This window comes from Netta rufina (assembly GCF_964035555.1).
Source record: "Netta rufina genome assembly, chromosome: 2".
Taxonomy (NCBI): domain Eukaryota; kingdom Metazoa; phylum Chordata; class Aves; order Anseriformes; family Anatidae; genus Netta; species Netta rufina.
In genome coordinates, this window is record NC_140124.1 from 147,435,901 (window position 1) to 147,454,784 (window position 18,884).

The window sequence follows — 18,884 nt, forward strand, 5'->3', positions numbered from 1 at the left end:
ACCTCCTGCAAAGGCTCGACAGAGACTGGCGGTTTTCCCAGGCATTTAATTCACTGCAGATTTTAACTAAGCATCTCAAAATAATAGCGAGAAGGAAAAAAAAAACAAAAAAAAAAAAAACTCGTGTTATAATTAGATATGCCAGGAATAACCTCCCCATTTTCCTGACACTGCTTACATTAGTATTCATTGGGCGTGAAACGCTGTGAATAAGCTAATGAAATGATTCATTTGTTCATTTGCCTATGCATGTTGATAACTATATGCCAAGAACCCAATGATTTGTTAACAGCCTCATTTATTTTAAGGAAGCTGCTGTCATTCAGAAAACATTGGCCAGTTGCCGTGCATCCCTTCACCTTTCCCCCTCCACTTCATAAATCTCTGATTAACCTCTCAAGCACCTTGGGCATTTTGTGAGGAACACAGCAGCAGCTGTTTACAAACCACCGCTGATCACCTGCTCACCTTGCAAAGGTTTCTCGGCCCCTGCCCCTCCCAAAGCCCATTGCACCCTGCTGATGCAGCTCATTGCTTCCAGCCTGCAAGGACATTTCTCATCAGTGTGGTGCTTTGCCATTGCTCTGTGGAGGAGGAGAGGAAGCCCTAGCTCTCCTCTTTGCCAACCAGCAAATATTAGTCACAAACCAGCTGATTTGCTTCTGCTCTCAGCGTGATTTTGAACAAGTTGGTTGTTAAAAGCTGTCATTACTCTCCATTACACACAAGGCGTATGGAAGAGCTGCCCCTTGGCTCCTGAATTGGGCAGGGAGGCCACCAGCAAGCAGTGACTGGCAGCCTTCACATCCCCAAGTGCTGTCAGTGCTTACTCGGCCTCTCTGGATATTTCAGACAAGCGAGGCGGTGCTCTGATCTCGTTTTATGTGGGGGCACTTGAGGTATTGAGCTGAAATAACCTGGTCAAAGTCACACACGAAGCCTGGAGCAGATCAAGAAATGGAGCATGTGTCTTATACGTCCTAGCTTGTGCTCCAGGTCCATATGGCATGCTTTATCTGAAATATTACCAAATACAAGAGAGATATTGGGCTACCAAGAGGAGTTGAATGAATTATAAGGACTGGAAAATATAGAGCAAAGGTATAAAGGGGCTGTAACGGTGGAAAAGCATGAGGCACTTGTAGGATGCCACTCCAACAGCAGGTGGTTTTGTTTAAATCCTATATTAGTGGGTTTTTGGAAGATAATGCAGGGCCTGGCTGTGCTCAGAAACTTCCCTTGGTCTGGATGACCTGAGGAAGTCACTCTATTCTTCAGGTGTCCAGAGTGAGCTCCAGGACTTCTCCTGGCCCTTTCCTTGCAGAACCTCGGTGCTGGAGGCAACCCGTGCCTACAGCTGTGAGCCCTGGTGTGGGAGGGCTTGGCAATGAAAAGCAGCCTCTGCTGATGGGACAGAGCCTTCCCTGTCGCTTTCCAGTCTCCTATCCGGATTGAAGTGACATGTTCAAGGACACTGGTGCACTAAGTTGTACTGGAGTTGTGTAGTGAGGACTCTGATCCCACTGGCTCACAAATAAAAGACTGATGAATAGCACTGAGGTGATCTTTACCCTGAACACCTCTCCTTCATGCTGCACTAGAGCTGGCTTCTCTCTCCTACTGCTCCTGCAGAAGTCTCCTCAAGGACCTGCTGTGAAAAATGAGGATGGGGAAGTTGACTTGTTACCCATGCAATTCAAGTCAATAAAATATTTATACCAGCTACATAGCTGAAAGAGAAATCAGACTTCTGCAGTTTTCTTAAATTTAATAGAATTTAAATAATAACTGAATTCAGTTGAAGTGGGTAGCAGTAAAATCTTTTTATGTGGTGTTTTTAAATGAAATTTTGTTTCACTTTGATAGTAGCTAGATTTGTCTACAGGTTGAACTCTGGCTGTTCCAAAAGCTGAGCGAAAACCCAGCACAGTCTGGGCTCCATCATTAGAAGAGGAAAACAAGCTCCTGAAGGCAGATGCTGCCCTTGCCGTAGCAGGGACTCAAGTGGGTGCAATAGCTCACTCCTGCAAGATCAACCTCCCTCCACTGAATACAGGGGGAAAAAAAAACACCACCACATTTTTTTTACTAACAACAAAATGAGCCTGGTAAACCTTAACAGAGCATCTTCCCTGAAAAAGCACAAAGCTCTGATAAAAGGTGCATTGGCTCAGGCACTTATTATTGCTTTGTCTGCCTCTCTCTGCCCTGTAGCTTTCTGTCTGACAAATGTAGGAAGTCAGTGTGGTTTCCACTGTAACATAATGGAAGCTGTAATTGAAAGGTGTCCACAGCTCATTAGAATGGTTTTTAAATGACAGGGAGTATTACTTTGCTGTCATTACTTCTCATTTAATGATGATTCATGCCCCAAAGAGATTCTGACTCTCTATGGTTAGCCTCAACCAACCAGATGACTTTTACTTAACAGTCTACAGCATAAAAAAACAAGTTTTAAGGGAGTCATTTATAACAGGTGTAAAACAAGGACAAAATAATAATAATTTAAAAAAAAATAGATTACCCACTAGAAGGATGATTTCTACGAATACAAGTTATGCAGACTGAACTACCAAACGCTAAAACAACCCAAATTTGACCATCCAGGATGACTCTTTCTATAAAAACATCTACCGGTTCTTGCAGAGACAATAGCAAAGGCAACTCCTAATGACATTGTTACAGGGTCTGTTGAGAAGCTGTTAGTGGCAAAAACGAAAGTCAGTGCTGCAGTTTTTCATGAACGCTATGGCAAGAGTTTAACCTCCATAAGAAGACATCAGAATTTACTGAGTTTCCTACTTGAAAACACAGGTGCAAAAGGCCAAGACAACCAAGCTCTGAGACAGTAGAAGAAAATAAGTCCTCAAAGGATGCTAACCCCATAACTGCCTTTATATGACAAGGAACTCACTCCCCATCACTTCATTTCACAGTATCTCTCCCCTCAGTCCATGTCATTGATGAGAGCACAAAGAGGTTTCTGTAAACCTGGCATGGGGTTAGGATTAGCTCTTTTGCACTATCCCATAAAAAGAAGAAAAATAAAAAAGGATGGGCATGGGCATTTGGGAGGATTCAGAACATGAAAACGAACTGCTTAAACAAGCTTGTTGTGTTTATACCATTTGTCCACAGAAAAAAAAAGATAGACTTAACCCTGACAAGTGAAATGCTGAAGATCCAGACTCCACCATCCACACATTCAAGCTGAAGCTGAGAACTTCAGGAGGTTTGTGGGTGTTTCCCCCCCCCAATCACTGCTTGCTGCTTAATAAAAATGTGTCATGACAATATGTTAAGATAGATTAAGAACTTAGTATTTTGAGAAGCTGTCCAGGGAACCTATCAGTCAAACTTTCATTTGCAGCACTGAAACAATCAAATCTAACATTTGCTCATTATTTTTAATGACATGATAGTAGTAAGCTTTAATGGGTGAAAATAATTGATATTTAATCTGAAATAGGTTGGAAAGAGAGATAAGTCTGAGTATTTAATAAGAATTCTTATCTGTATTGATAACCATGGGAAAGCCAGATCAGAAGGGATTAGCTATATCCATGTTTAACTTGAAAATGTAATTTGTGAGAGAGCTTCTGAGTTTAACCTAAAGACCTAAAACCATTTTTGTGTTTTGCTATTTACTAGCCAGTTTAGGCCCACACGACAAAGCTAATCAGTCAAACTCAAAATTAAACACAGAAATGGATTTTGGCTATTTGGAATGGTTTTCAGGTGCAAAGCATTTACTTGAATTCACAACTGAGGTTTTGAATCAATGCAGTAAAGGGCATTTATGCTCACCTGCATTAGAAAGAGAATAAAATAACTGCTTTTTTGAAAAAGTCTTCCTGAAATGGATGAGGTCCTCTGGGGCGAGAAGGTATTGAAAAGCTGAGTGATGAGATTTGTGCTTCACGTGGACGTCTCAGAGCTGAGCAACATGCCAACTGGTCTGAAATGATGGATGTTGGCAGAGACATCTGAAGTCCATTTAAAAAGTACAGTATAGTATATAATACATGCTGTATAACCACAGCACCTTCTCGGAGCGAGAAAGGCCAATTACCAGCGCTGGTCTCAGCTACACTGCATGCACCACAGAAATCTCAAGGCTTCTGCAAGCACAGCAGTTTTCCTGTGCAATGCTCCTTACCAACCAGGAACCTTATAATGCAGGTCTGGAAAGGTCTCAGATGAAATCCCAAATCAACCAAAGATAATCGGAGTTTTGCTGCAGTGAGCCCTGGATGGCAACCATTAACTTCAGGGCAGGCTTCACCCTGGGATGGGCAACCTGTACATCTAGAGGGCTGCAGGGGATATTGCTGTATCACAAGGAGAAAAATAATAAGCAACAATAGGGCATTTTTTCCCTTGTTCAAATGAACTATTAATGTATTTTATCTTCTGCAAATTACATTTTCTCACCCAGCAGTGGTTTGCCTTGATGACAGCACTTATCTCTGACCACCTCACCTGCACCCTTCCCACTAGCTCCACTCCTAAGATGAACTAACAGTTTGCACACTAATGCCACTGAAGATTGGGGTATTTTTTAAATCATCCACCAGCTCAAATAGCAACAAGCCGGGCCTGAAGTTGTGTATTTATGCAGTTGGAAAGCGTGCCAAGACTTCTGAGAAAGCAGACAGACATTTTAACCTGTTTTCATGATTTATTTTGTCTTTTACTAAATGCCGTGTGCATAACGAGCCAATTATCTTCTCCTTTTATAAGAAAATCCTTACAGCTACATAGGGAGAAACAGAAAAGCCCTCCTGAAATACATTTTAGGAAATTACCTATGAAGTTGGATGTTCTCCTGGCAAAAGCCACTGTACGTTTTATGTTAATTGCTCAATATTTATGCCAAATGAAGATCACTCCTTAAGGCAAGCTTCAAAAATTCAGTAACCCTAGAAATAACACACAAAATCTCTCTTTTCCCCAAAGGCATCGAGTTTCTCTTTCAAATTCCCCAAATCTCAATTGCAGGGTAAGTCATTCGCAGTCTTTATCAAACACCAGATTTATTGTACGATCTCTAGAAACAAGAGCTTCTTACTGCTGGGGAGACTCAGCTTCCAGCCCTGCTCTTGCCAGTGGCAGCAATTCCCAGTCTCCTGATGATGGGCAGTGAGCGATGCACAAACCACAGGCACCGGCTCCTGCTCACAGCCTGCCTGAATACACACAGAGCTGAACATCTTCCCTGCGAGTAGCTGCTGCTCTGCAAGTCCTCTGCTGCCAGCACCGCTCCGCAGCAGCACCTACATCAGCTCCATTCGCAGCACCCACCAGGCCAAGATGTGCTCTTTGCCCAGGATGCCAAGAACAAGGAGGGAGCAGGGTTTCTGAGATGGTTTTGGTGTCTCAGCCTTCTCAGGAGGAGAGGACTGAGACTCTTTCCCCTCCACAAACGCACAGTGCAGCCGGAGCTGGGTGGTCCTGCTGCCATCCGCTACCAGCTCCTGCCCCATGACAGCCAGGCTTCCTCCCCTGAGCTGCTGGGAACGGGGAAAGCAGCTGCAACACACATTCATGCAATCATTTATGAAGAAAAGCTATCAATGCCTCTTTACATACATATATTTATGAATTAAATATTGTTTTCCCCTACCAAACCTGTAGAGAAATAGTTGCAACAGCTGCGGTACCCTGGCTTTGGAGCCTGTGGTATAGGAAAAAAATAAAAATCTAAGTTAATGCAGTGACTTGGTGGAATTGGGTTTTCAACACTTGTTCGGCAAGCCCTGAATAATTCAGCATTATCTTCACTTCCTCTGTATAATGTGCTCAGCCTTGAACTTGGGCCAGCAAAAACTTACATCGCATCGCTGTGAGTTTCCTGCCACACACAGCAGTAGCAGTGATGCCCACAGACAGGAGTCTGATGGCTTGGGGGTAGGAAATTGCTCCGTGTACGCTCCCATTTAGACATACCCCGCACGCTGTTGTCTAAAGACTCCCACACATGACCCATTTGATTACAGTTTTCCAAACGCGGGGTTGGCTGTTAGCTTGATTGCCCAAAAGAGAAGAAAACCAGGATTTTGTCTCTGATCACCCTTTTTTACCCGTCTCCCTAGAGACTCCTGAAACTACCAGCTATTATTAACCACATTTAAAATGGGGACAGGACTTGATACTGGGTGCCTGCAAGCTTTGTAGGAATGGGGTAAAGGAGAGACACCTAAATCAGAGGCCCAGCTGAAGAAAAGACTGGCAGGAGCACCGCAGATGCCTATTCTCTTCAGCCAGTTTATTCTGTTTTTGTGGAAACACAGAATCACAGAATGGCTTGGGTGGGGAGGGACCTTAAAGGCCATCCAGTACTGAGGATTGGGCCCACGTGAACCTAATGAGGTTCAGCAAGGCCACGTGCAAGGTGCTGCACCTGGGCTGGGGCAATCCAGACATGAACACAGACTGAGAGCAGCCCTGCAGAGAAGGACTTGGGATTTCTGGTGGACTAAAGGCTCGACACGAGCCAGCAGTGCGTGCTTGCAGCCCAGGAGGCCAACTGCATCCTGGGCTGCATCACCAGAGGGGTGGCAGCAGGGGAGGGAGGGGATTGTGCCCCTCTGCTCTGCCCTTGTGAGGCCCCACATGGAGCCCTGAGTCCTGGTCTGGGGCCCCCAGCACCAGAAGGACGTGGGGCTGTTAGAGCGGGTCCAGAGGAGGGCCACGAGGATGATGAGAGGGCTGGAGCACCTCCCCTGTGGAGAAAGGCTGAGGGAGATGGGGCTGTTCAGCCTGGAGAAGGTGCTCAAGGCCAGGCTGGATGGGGCTTTGGGCAACCTGGGCTGGTGGGAGGTGTCCCTGCCCATGGCAGGGGGTTGGAACTGGGTGGGCTTTAAGGTCCCTTCCAAACCAACCCATTCTGTGATTCTACAGTCAGGCACCTGCCATTCCTTTGGCTCCAGAATGGCAAAATTTTCTGCTCCATCCCCTTCCTAATAATTCCTAGACATCCCAATTCATGTGTTTTATTGTTTGTTTGTTTTTAATCACTGTCGAGCAACTGAGCCAACATCTTCATAACAGAAGCAATCACAGCCCAAACATGTTGCTCTTGAGTGGTAATGGTCAGCTCAGGACAACCACTCTATGTATGGAATTAGGACTGTTTTTCATGATGCATATCCCTGTACACTTATGCATACTGAATGTCATCTGCTTTTCTGGCCTTGTAAGATCATTCTGGAATTAGGGCTGATTTTTTCTGCCCCAGAAGCTCAGTGCCATTACTCACTTCACTCCTCAGACTGTTAAGAACGGATCAAACAAAGCATTCGGCTGCCTCAGCCACGAGAGTGTCCACTTCTTCCACAAGTCAATCCTTCTTCACATGCAGCTCAAAAGAACCAAATCTTGGAGAGGGATGAAAGAGAGAAATTGCAAAGTCAAGGTGTATAAAAATATAAGAGAAGAAAGGAGGGATGGCAGCACTTCAGTGCCTCCCATGAAAGGGCCCAGGGAGCTCAGCTTCATCGGGGCAGTGCCCGGAAAGGGCATTGCCTTGCCTGCCAGTAAGTGAATTATTTAAATAAGTAAATCCACATCCTGAAACCATCCAGAGCCTGGCTTCTTTACAAAACAGCAGCACGTCTTCCGAGCTAATTGCTTGAGGCTGATTGCTGAGCATCACCCCTTTGGCACACCAGAGACACTACAAGGTCCTGGCGAGCAGCTACAGGCAGAAAGCAACCACCAGCAGCAGCATTTGTGCACCTGTGTGTTATGGAAGGGAGAAGTGGAGGGAGATGAAGCTCCCTGGTGTGTCAGATTCCTCCTCTGTGCCTTGGAAAAGCACCAGCCTTCAAAATTCATCGGTGCCCTCACCCTGGAGCCCCTCTCGCCATAACCCACCCAGGGCTCATATTTCTTTACAGCCTGCATCAACTGATTCAAGCTCCAACGCCCAAGCAATGCATCAAGTGTCAGCTGAAGTGCCAGACTTAGAGGAGAAAAATGAGATGAAATTCCAGGAACCTGTGAGATCAGGCTTTATAAACTCACAGCTCCTCTGTATCCTTAATAATAAAGTTCCTAGATGTGTCATATCTTAAGATCAAACATCATCACAGCCAAAGTACGCTGTGTTTATAATAAATTATCCTAAAAATGTATTATTAATCAGCACAAACATTACTAGTGGTATACCTGACAAGAAACCTCAGTGATTTAACTTTTCTTCTAAATGTGCTTTTCTTACAGATCAAACATTGCTAACACTTTGCCTTGTGCTCATCCTTGGCACATTTCACGTGCATCTTCTCCATTCCAAGCTGGAATATTGCATTTCACTGAAGGGATTACAATAAGCTCTTTGTGGAGGTAAGCCTAAATGAAACACTTGGCACTTAAATGAAAGGAAAGAGGTTTTGCAGTTAGATAGCCATAAAAATCAGCAGGTATCAGGTACACATTTCCATTTTGATGAAACTGCACTCTTCACCGGGAAACTATTGCACCTGCAGATTGAGTTAATTCCAGTTAATAGTTACAGATACCTATGAATTGCTGCAAAATACAAAGCAATTAACAATGCCCACATGTTAAGTGATGACTGCCATGTGGTTCAAACTGCTCACGTGTGTTGGGTGACTGTCTTGCAGGGCACAAGGCAGAAACACTTGGATCACACCAATGAAACCAGCCCATCTGTCTCAAAACCATGGAAAAAACTCCCCACAGTGTATTTTCAGGAGCACTGTGGTGTTTGTTGGCTCTGTCCCAAGGGAACAGCTGCAAAGGAGCCCTGGGGCAGGCAGCATTGTCTTCCAGAAGAACCTGCTAGTGGGACCCAGGAGACTGCTCTCCTCTCCTCTTGTGCAAAGATATAACTAAAGGTTTGTGTGTTTTTATTTTGCCTTACTGTTTGCCATTGCTTTATTCAGTTTTATACCAAAAGTGCCAAAGTGATACCCAAGATTTTGCAGCAGCCCTTCCAGAGATTACAAAAGACATGAATAAAATTTAATTGCTCACCAAACCATGAATTCCTCACTCTGCCTCCAAATCAGATTTGTTCTCAAATCCACCTCACCTAAAAGGCAACAAACAGCATGGGCATCTCTGCCAGGTAAAACTGAGCAACACGTCTGCGTTCAGTCTTACATTGCACCAGAGACATTCTCTCTGCCAAAGGCCTCTAAAACAATCCCTAAAAGTCTCCCTTCACCTGGCTTTTTCTCCTTCTGCCAGCTTTCAAGCCACTGATAGACGGGTAACAGCAGGCACCCCTGCCATGACTGTGGGGTTGCTGGATGCTTGTCTTCATTCTCAAACAGGAATAAGTGTCACCATTCTTAATTTTATCAGGCACCTAAGTATTTTTCTTTCTATCACCATCCTTACTAGAACCAGAGGGTCTCAACATGTGGCTCCTGCTCCTGGTTTTGCTGTACTGAGTGTTGCTGCTCTCACAAGCTCTCACTTCTAGTGACGGGTTTGGGCACCCTGATCCTCTCCATGATGTTCCAGGGGAACATCCTCTATCGCAAACCAACCTCAGCTCATCTCTGGTCCCTTTGTTTTCTCAGTCCGACCACTGCCAGGGACAAGTTTGGTGACGATCTCAAAATCCCCTGTACAAAGACACAGCAGATGATTATCCAGGCTGGGAAAGCCCTTGTGAAACCGTAGTCACGAACAGTCTGAAGAACAGACAGCGATAAAATTTTGATTCTCTTTAAGCCCAATATTTATATTTACTTTTGAAAATTCAGACACAGATCTTACTCTGTAAGATCTTGTTTGTTTACAAATTGTTACAAACACTTGTCAGTAACAATTTCCAGTGTTTAACAAGACTGGCCTCATTTCATACTGAATTTTAAGTGTTCAGATTTAACAAAACATAACAACAACTCTATCTTCTCATCTATGAAGAGGCAACAGGATTTCTTTCCTGATGGAGGAGTCCAACCCCATATTCCCATGTGCACAGATCAGCTCACCAGGGAAACCCTACAGCAGAAGCATGATCTTTAATACTCCCAAGATTCAGGTTTACTGCAGCATCTCTGCTTGGACTCAGGCTCTGGTATGGAGAATTTATGCTACTTCCAGAGAGGGACAACACATCCTGACCATGAAAGAAACCTGAGATCGGGGACCCCAATGCAGACAGCTGAAATCAAGCATTTGCATCACTGGTGCATCCCCCAAGGTCCCTCTATGACTCTGGGTACCACAGTTTGTCTGATGGCCTCCCTCACATTACACAGACATCCTAAAGCAGCAAAGGAATGAAAAACAGAATTACTTAGGAAAATTAGGGTTGATTTGCAATTAAATAACAGCCTTGATGTTTCCCAGTAGTTTTACTCTAGCAGCTCTTAAATCTCCTTGTGCACAGGAGACGTTTCTTATCTAGTTTTGCATAAAGCTGATGATATGCAGCAGTTTTTTATTAAAAAGTCTCCCCTCTGTTTTTTGATTTATGATGATAAATATATTTAGAAGATTTTCTTCTCCAGCTGCAGTCCCACAGCCCACTCGCACATTAATTGCGTCGGTGAAATGCCTGGGACTCGACATTACTATTGAGCAGATGGTATTTTATAAGCTCCCATTGCTAACATCTTTCTGACCTACCTCACAATCAGTCTTTTTCCATATACTGCACATTACATCTTCTCCCCAGTCACTCTTTAGACTGTGAATTAATACTGAAGATAGTTTAGAATAAAATCCTTTCATTTTCTTCCCTCTGCCTTACAGACTACAAGAAATGCCCACTCCCACTGCTCTCATCTCCAGACCAGGCAGAACCCTCAAAATCTGCCACGCTAATCTTGTATAGTGATCAATTTTCTCCAATTTTCTCCATGTGTCTGTGTCCGCACCAGGACTAAGCAGAGGGGCAGGATCTCTTCCCTCAACCTGCTGGCAACACTGCCTAACGCAGCCCAGGAGGCTGCTGGCCACCTCGACCACCAGGGCACGTTGCTGGCTCCTGGTCAACCTGGTGCTCAGCAAGATCCTCAGGGCCTTCTCTGAGGTTGGCTCCAGCTTGTTGTGGTGCCTGGGGCCATTTCTTGGCACTTCCCTTTACTGAACTCCACCAGGTTCCTGTAGGCCCATTTCTCCGGCCTGCCCAGGGCCCTCTCCTCCCGCTTCTCTACTATCTGCAAACTTGCTGACAGAGCACCCCAATCACCCTGGTCATTAAGGAAGATGTTAAATGGTGCTGGACCCAGCACTGAGCCCCAGCAGCATCCACCAGAAGTGACTGGCCTCCATGTGGACGTTGTGCTGCTGATCACCACCCGCTGGTGACAGTGCTCAGCCCACCCCATGGTCCTGCCCTTAGCAAGTGGACAAACACCCACTGCCCCCACAACCCCTCTGTAGAAAGCAACCCAAATTCAAAGCTATTGAGGAATGACACAAATGTACCACAGGATAAATTATGGTACCACGGGATGAATTATGTTATTTTCAAGCTCAGTTAATGATCCTTGAACTGTGACTCTGTTTATATGCTCATCTAAAACAATGCATATTCAATGCTTTGCTTAAAAAGAACTAATACAACCCAAGAGTGAGGTTTGTGTTATGAAATAGTTATTCTTCCCCATGCCTCCCCTGGAAAAGCACGTTAGCTGGAGCTCCAGCAGAGATGTCATCAAGATAGATGCGCTCTTCTGTGAAAGGAAAATACCACAGCCATTCCTAATCTGACTTAAGCTTGTTACCTCTTGACTTATATCCATCATCTCTGTTGATTAATGATGAAGATTAAAAGCATTCTGGAATATCCATCTTAATGAAAACAGCTCTGTTGGAAGCCAGGCGAAAGGGAAACTGGTTGACTTCTACCTGCTGTGGAGCTATAGAAGATTACAGTTTATTCAACTACAGTTTATTCAACTTCCTTTTTGAAATGCAAACAAGGACATCTAAGTGAGTTATACAACATTTGAAAAAAAAAAAAAAAAAGAGATCATAAGAAATGCACACAGAATCCCAACTCTTCAAGTAAATCAGTATAAAACAGTCCCTCAAGCTCTTCAACCACAGCATCTCTGCTTCTCACAGCAACACCCACCGACAGAAGGCAGAGTATGGGCAAGGTGCATCCCTGCACTGCTGCTGCCTGTCCAGAAAGGTGCACACACCCCCACAATTTTTTTAATATCTCTGGCTCAGTTCATAAGATTTTGAAGCATCTTTTATTCATTCTTTCTCCCCATTTCTTAGGAGTAAATTCTTAGTCTTTCTTCATTTCCCTGACCTCCATCCTGCTGATTTATCACATTTTTTTCCCCCATCATCCTGGTTTTGAACACCCAAACGCTTACCTCCACACCCTCCTGTTTGAGCCACCCAAACCCTTCACTGTAAGTGAAGCTCCACAGCAGCATGCAACCTGGACGTACAAAAATCCTCTGTTCAGAAAAGCTCACATCCCATTTCAACCACCACACCTTTCAGTGCCTACTTCTCATCCCGCTTTCCCTTCTCCACCGGCTCTGTTACCCTTTTTATTTTTGCCATTTGTAAGCTTTGGAAAATTTGTAGTCCTCTCCCCCTTGGCACTGAGCACTCAGTATGAGTAGCCGGACCTAACGCATTGCTGTGATGACAATTATTTTTATTTCCAGTGCCAAATTGATTTTTAAAAGCATCACAGCTCTCTGTTGCCAGTGTGAACCCAAACCTGTCCTGGTACCAGCCTTAGCTGGTACCAGCCCTTTGCCGTCAGTGCTGCCATCTGCCAACAGCTCCCAGACAGAGAGAGTTTCTCCAGCAGGTTTCTTCATCCATGTCTACAGGGTGAGCCACCAGGTTAGCAGATCTGCAGCCATGAGAGGGCGAGTGAGGGGTTTCGGTGGGCAGAGGACATGCTATGAGACAGCAGGGATGGAAACTTCTCATCATCTCAATATTGTGCCAGATATTGGCATATTTCTGACAGATAAGCCAGCTTTTCCATGTCATAGGAAAGAGCCTTTATTATCATTTACTCCAAATGATCACATACCTACAATAAGGCCTTGTCTTCTAGGTTAAAGGAACCTCACACCTTACTCTGTGTTGGTTCTGCCCCTCACATAACGTGAGCTCTCCATCCAAAAAATTGCTGCAAGGAGACAGTGACCAGTAACTTCACACACCTCGGTGACCCTGGCCTCGATAGACTGTGGCAAAGCAGCTAGACTGGATCCTTGGTGCTTTACATACACACTTACCTGTTAAAATCCCAAGTGAATTGACAAATACTAAGCCTTGTAGCGTTGTGGAGGACAGAAATGCACCGCCTCAGTGGTTAGGTGCTCTCTATCTCTGTACATCTGCTCCTATCTGCCTAGAAGACCTGATACATCATTACCGTATTGGTTCTGGCCCAGTTTCCCAAGCTGTACAGAGAACCAGAGACTGTAAAAGCAGCTTTGCAAAGAGTCTGAGGTGCTTTTCCAAAAGTCACTTGATTTAAGACATCAAGGCAAACCTCCAGGAGGGATGACACGCCGTATTTCTTTCAAGCAGAGAACGCTGCAGCCTCCCTCTTCCTCCAGTGAAGGACAGCAGCTCTTCTGCTACCTGCCAACAGAAATGTGAGCCTGCCACTCCCACACCACAACCAGAAATAATGCCTTTATTTTCAATTTATTTGCGTCTGGTCCTGAAGGTGAAAGACTTTATAAAAATTTTCGTGTTTGCTCCAAGCCTGGAGCAGAGTCACGTTAAAACGAATTGCCCCATCCACCACCATTCTTCTTTCTTTTACTGACTGCTGCAATCAGTGCCAGTGATCTCCCAGACCCTGCAAGCCATGCATCAAAATCACCACACGGCCAAGAGTCACAGGAGTCAGGGGAATGAAAGTGGGACAGCCCAAGGAGTTATTCAACAGATCTGCTAATGCCCATTTCACTGGGCTGGGTGACAGCAGTGACTCAGATGTACAACGGTCTTTGTTAGCTCATCATTTAGTTAGCCAGTTAAACTTCCTCTTTGGAAGCAGACACAAGCATCCTCTGAAGCTTTTTCTCTCCCTGCGTGGCTCAGAGGTGTAACTTCCAGACAGCCACAGCTGAGTGAGACGGATCTTACCCTCCAAACGGGATAACGAGCTGATGTGCTGCTATAGCTTGCTGCAGCAACGATATTAAGTGGCAAAGCTGCCAGCTTCTAGAAACTGATTCACTGTTTAAGGTCAGCAAAATCAGTACGTTTCCTCTCGTGGTTTAAACATTCAAGAGTTTTTGAAAATGATGCAAATAATGCTGGAAAAGAGGGAAAAAAAAAAAAACAAACACTAAAAATATTGATGGTCATCTTTACACAGGTGATCTGTAATTCTTTCTTTCATGTGCCAAGAATAATGCCATTTTGACATAGCTGGCATTTTGAAGGCAGAAAGCAAAATATTCGTGTTAAGAAATAAATCCTTTTCCCTCAACTGCTGCTAACACTTCACCAGTAACAGGTGAAGGATTCGAAAAGGTTAGGAGGAAATGCACCTTTTTTTTATACAAGCTGAAATCTAATTGCACACGTAGCCAAAACTGGAAACAACCAGTTATAGTGTTAGAAGCCAGTAGGGTTCAAAGCTCAGGAGTGAGGGACAATGAAGAACATTGGCTTTATGCACTGAGGATGGCTGAGTAAGTTTCACTGCAGACAGCAATATCAGAAGGAAGGAAAAGTAAAAGCAGAAAAATTCCCTACTCGTTACAGTTATCTTGTGGCAATCCTTGAAATACTCAGCACTGGGGCTACAAGCACAGGTAAATGCAGCTTATTTAGATGCAGAGAGGACAGCATTACCTGGGACTAGAGGACAGGTAGGACTGACAGAAGAGAGGTGTTCCAATAGTAACTAAGGATGGGTAAAAGAAGGGATTTCTTTGTAATATATATAAATATTTTTCAGTATGTATACACTAAACGTGGGAAGGAGTTACTTAGTATGACACAGCAGAGCAATAATTCAAAACAGTGAAATGAAGAATGGTTAAAAATGAAGGTTAGGGAAAAAAAAAAAAAAAAAAAAGCTCTTGAAAGCAATATATATATCAAGCTGAAGATTACAATTTGCAAAACTACAGAATCAAGACACCTACAACATCCGGGACACGAGGCTGCCAGATGTAGCCAGAAGTCATCCACAGACAGCAGCACCAACAGCTAGCAGTTGTTGGGTTTTTCTTTCCTAGTTGTTGGGTTTTTCTTTCCTTTTGCTAACATTTATACATCTCTACAGCATCCAGCAAACAGAATAGCATGTTGAGAAAGCGCAGAACCTCTCCTGCCTTTGAACCTACCCCCCTGTGCCACCACTGCTCACTCTGCATTCTCTTAAAATCCGGAGCAGTACGAGCGATCGCCTCCTCACCAAACGGAAGGCCCCAGCAGTTTACCCAGAAGGAGATTAGATGAGGATGTGAGATAAAACATGTAAAACCCACAATGCGTCCTGAGTCAGAGGTGGTGGCAGGCAAAATCAGAGGGTACAAACCGTGGTATGGCAGCAGACGAGGGCCTGTCCTTTCTTAAGCAGAAGCTTCCTGACAGCACATTCAGTTATTCAGTTTGCCTGCGCTTTTTGGTATGACAGCAGGAGTTATACCCATTTTCTGGCAGGTGCCACTCTTAGGAAACCAGCTCCCCAGTGACAGCTGAGAATTGGCTCAGCTCAGTGGGAAGTCAAACGCTTCAGACTGAGGCATTTTCAGTAGCACTTAATTTTGTACGTTTTATTGACAGGGAAGACGCTATTCATTGAGAAACTTCAACGGTGGTCTAAAAATACAGCACCCTTGGCAATGTCTCTCTGTTCTCAGGGAGATGCACCAAGTGACTTTGAGGCTCACAGCCTTTGCCCTTGCCCTCTGGTCTACGCTTTCACGGGCACAAAGCACGGGAGCTGCCCCACGAGGGACTCTGCTGGCCACGGGACTTTGCTGTCACCTTCACCTGAACGTGTCAGAGCTGCCAGGGCACTGGTACAACACGGGGATGGTGCATCCTCTGCGGGCACACCCTGGTTTGTGGGCTGCATGTGGGCATCGGTCCCCAGCTACTGCCTGAAACAGCTGCATCAGATGAGTTCCTAAATCCTTCTTTAAAAAAACCCACAACACTACAGGAACTGAAACAAGGATTCATTACTCAACCAGACCAGATCACAAGCGTGTGTGAGTCACAGCATACACTAGAGAAGTGTTTAAAGGGCTTTTGTCAAAACATTTTTACCCTGATCTGCATGAATTGGTGATGCAGTCCAGCTTATTTTGGCAGTGTTATTAGATGAAGAAATTTCTCCTGCAACATTTGGGGCCGCAGCACCAAGCCAGACATAAAATCAGGGCCGTAACAGGAAGCTACAGAAGGCTGCACGTTTAGTCCAGAGAGGAAGAAGCAAGCAAAACTATAAAGCCAGCATGGTACCTGCACAGCAAACAAGTGGCTACCATTGCACCTCCCATCCTGACTGGGAAAGTCTTTTATGAAGAGAGCTAAAACACGAAGAAGAGTGCTAATAACTGTCAGCATCTAATCCACATGAAACGCAGACTACCATTAAGGGGGAAATGACTGCATTTTGACAACCTCTCCTATTTTGGATTCAGAGAGAAAAAAGGCTCTTTGTTTACACAACAGCGTTGTAACAGCATTTATCCAGCTAGGAACAATGTGATAGCAGTTTTAAAATATGCTGAGTGTTACTTGATCATCTAGGAACAAAAAATAGACTCTATTATTTTCAGCATTAAATGACAAGCACAAAACAGAAACTCCAACTCTTGCTCCAACATCACATATGGGAAGCATCCTCATTTCCTGAACTGGGAAATAAAAGGATTAAGAAACAAATACATGCAAAATTGATCATTTCTGTTTACCATGACTCAGTTTAAATCAGAGTCATGTCAATACCGGACCTATGCCAAAGTGGTTTTCATCAGAGGGGACTCAGAAATCTTTTGGTTTTGTAATGAGCAGTGGGACTGCCAGAATGGAAGATACTGGTTTAGAGTGAGATAGTGCTGCTGTCACATTTTTCAGCTATTTTAATGAAATTAATAAGTTGTATTTCTCTAGAAAAGTTCACTTCCTTTCTGATTTCACTTCCTTTCCAATTCTGTTCTTCAATGGTTCTCTAAACATGGTGCCCCACACTGAACCCAGCACTGAGAGGGGGCAGCTTGCAGAATACTCACACAATCGACATTTTTCCAGAGGCCACGATTTTTAATGATTTCACCAGTAACTCTTTGCTACTTGCAAGCTCACACCGCTGGCCTTCCCTTGACCTTCCTTAGCCCAACTTCGAGCAGTATCAAGCTGCATTTAACATCTGAGTTTAAAACATGCTCCTAAAACCCTTGTCTGCCACAGTTCACACTGACCAAGGAAATGCTTCCACATTTTTCATGCAAAGTCATTTGCAATGGAGAGCCCCACTGCTGTGCGACGTGTGGCGCTTGCATCATCTGTCACGGCAGCTGAAATGAAAACAAAAGCTCGTAATTTGCTGCCCACGTCGAGTGCCACAGAACACCATCAGCCAGGAAGGAGGAGCCCTTCCCTGCTGGAAAGTGTCAAAAGAAGACATTTGTTTCCCTGTCATTCCCCTTGCTACCGAACCACTCCAACTGCAATTAAAGTTGCAGGCTTTCTTTACAACGGAGAACAGTTTTCATGCCGTGAGCTGGTTATTTCACCTTGAAATAAACCCAACTTCACATACTATCTAATTTACAATTAACAATTTCAGGGATTAAAAACAGAGGATGCAGGCCGGGGAAATCAATCAGTTTTGGCAAACTTTGGGAAAAAGTTGGTCCTGAAACTACACCACGCTCCAGATTGTCACCATGGCTTAGAGAATATTGGAATATAGTAAGGGTTAACAAGAATATTTTATTTTTTGGTCCAGAGGCTTCTTTTTTTAATATTTAAGTGAGCAACTGCCCTGATCCTCTGCCTGCCAGTAAAAACAACCCTTGGCATAAAGTAATGGGAGCCAACAAAATCACTCCTTTCCCCAGGTTTCCTATCCCACTTTCTGGCTGCCTTTACAAGGCAAACGGAGAGGACCACAAGTCAAGATTTAATTGCCTCTCATTAACAGCATCACCACTTAGTATATTGACCCCCAAGCACGAGCTCCAGTCACAGCCTCCCCCAGCCCTGCACCACCTGCTACATTTTGGTGCTCTCATGTAGAAAACCAGGTGGAAGGAGAACAAATCCCTGCGGTGTTACTCCAAGAAGTGGGGCAGGCCCTGCTCAGGGGAAACCAGGCAGGAGGCAGAGACAAAGGCGCTTGCAGAGCTGCATCAAAGCCTGTGCTGGAACCTCACAAAAAGATGCTGTTTTCCTTTCTGAGATCTAACCAGGTTGTGATGTGGCCTTTGATAACTTGGCAGTTGTGTGGCAACAATAAACTACCTGTAATCCTCCTCCTCTTCCTATGCAAGGCCTCCTGTGCCCAGAAGCGAGCATTTCATTTTGTTTCTCCTTTGACTGTTACCTCTGTGCATGGATTAGTGGCAGCTCAATAGCTGAGACGGACAGAAAAGCCACACTAGGGGAGGGAAGCTTCATCAGCTCTTTCTTCCATCCTCCCAGCAGGTTAAAAGCTCTCTGAGGAACAGATAACAGCAGGGAAGTAGCATGCACGTAAACTGATGTTTTTCCTTTTTAATCGATCCTCTACATGATCCCACATAGGGACAATGACCCAACAGAGTGCCATTCTCCTCCACTTGCTCTTTGTCCCCACGAGGATGTAACAGGTGAGCCGTCTTCAGCGAAAAGAGAGGGGAGCCCCACTGTGCAAGCAGATTGTCCCTCCAAACCCGAGCAGCAATGCTGTGAGGAGACAAGATCACGCTCCATGTTACCGCACC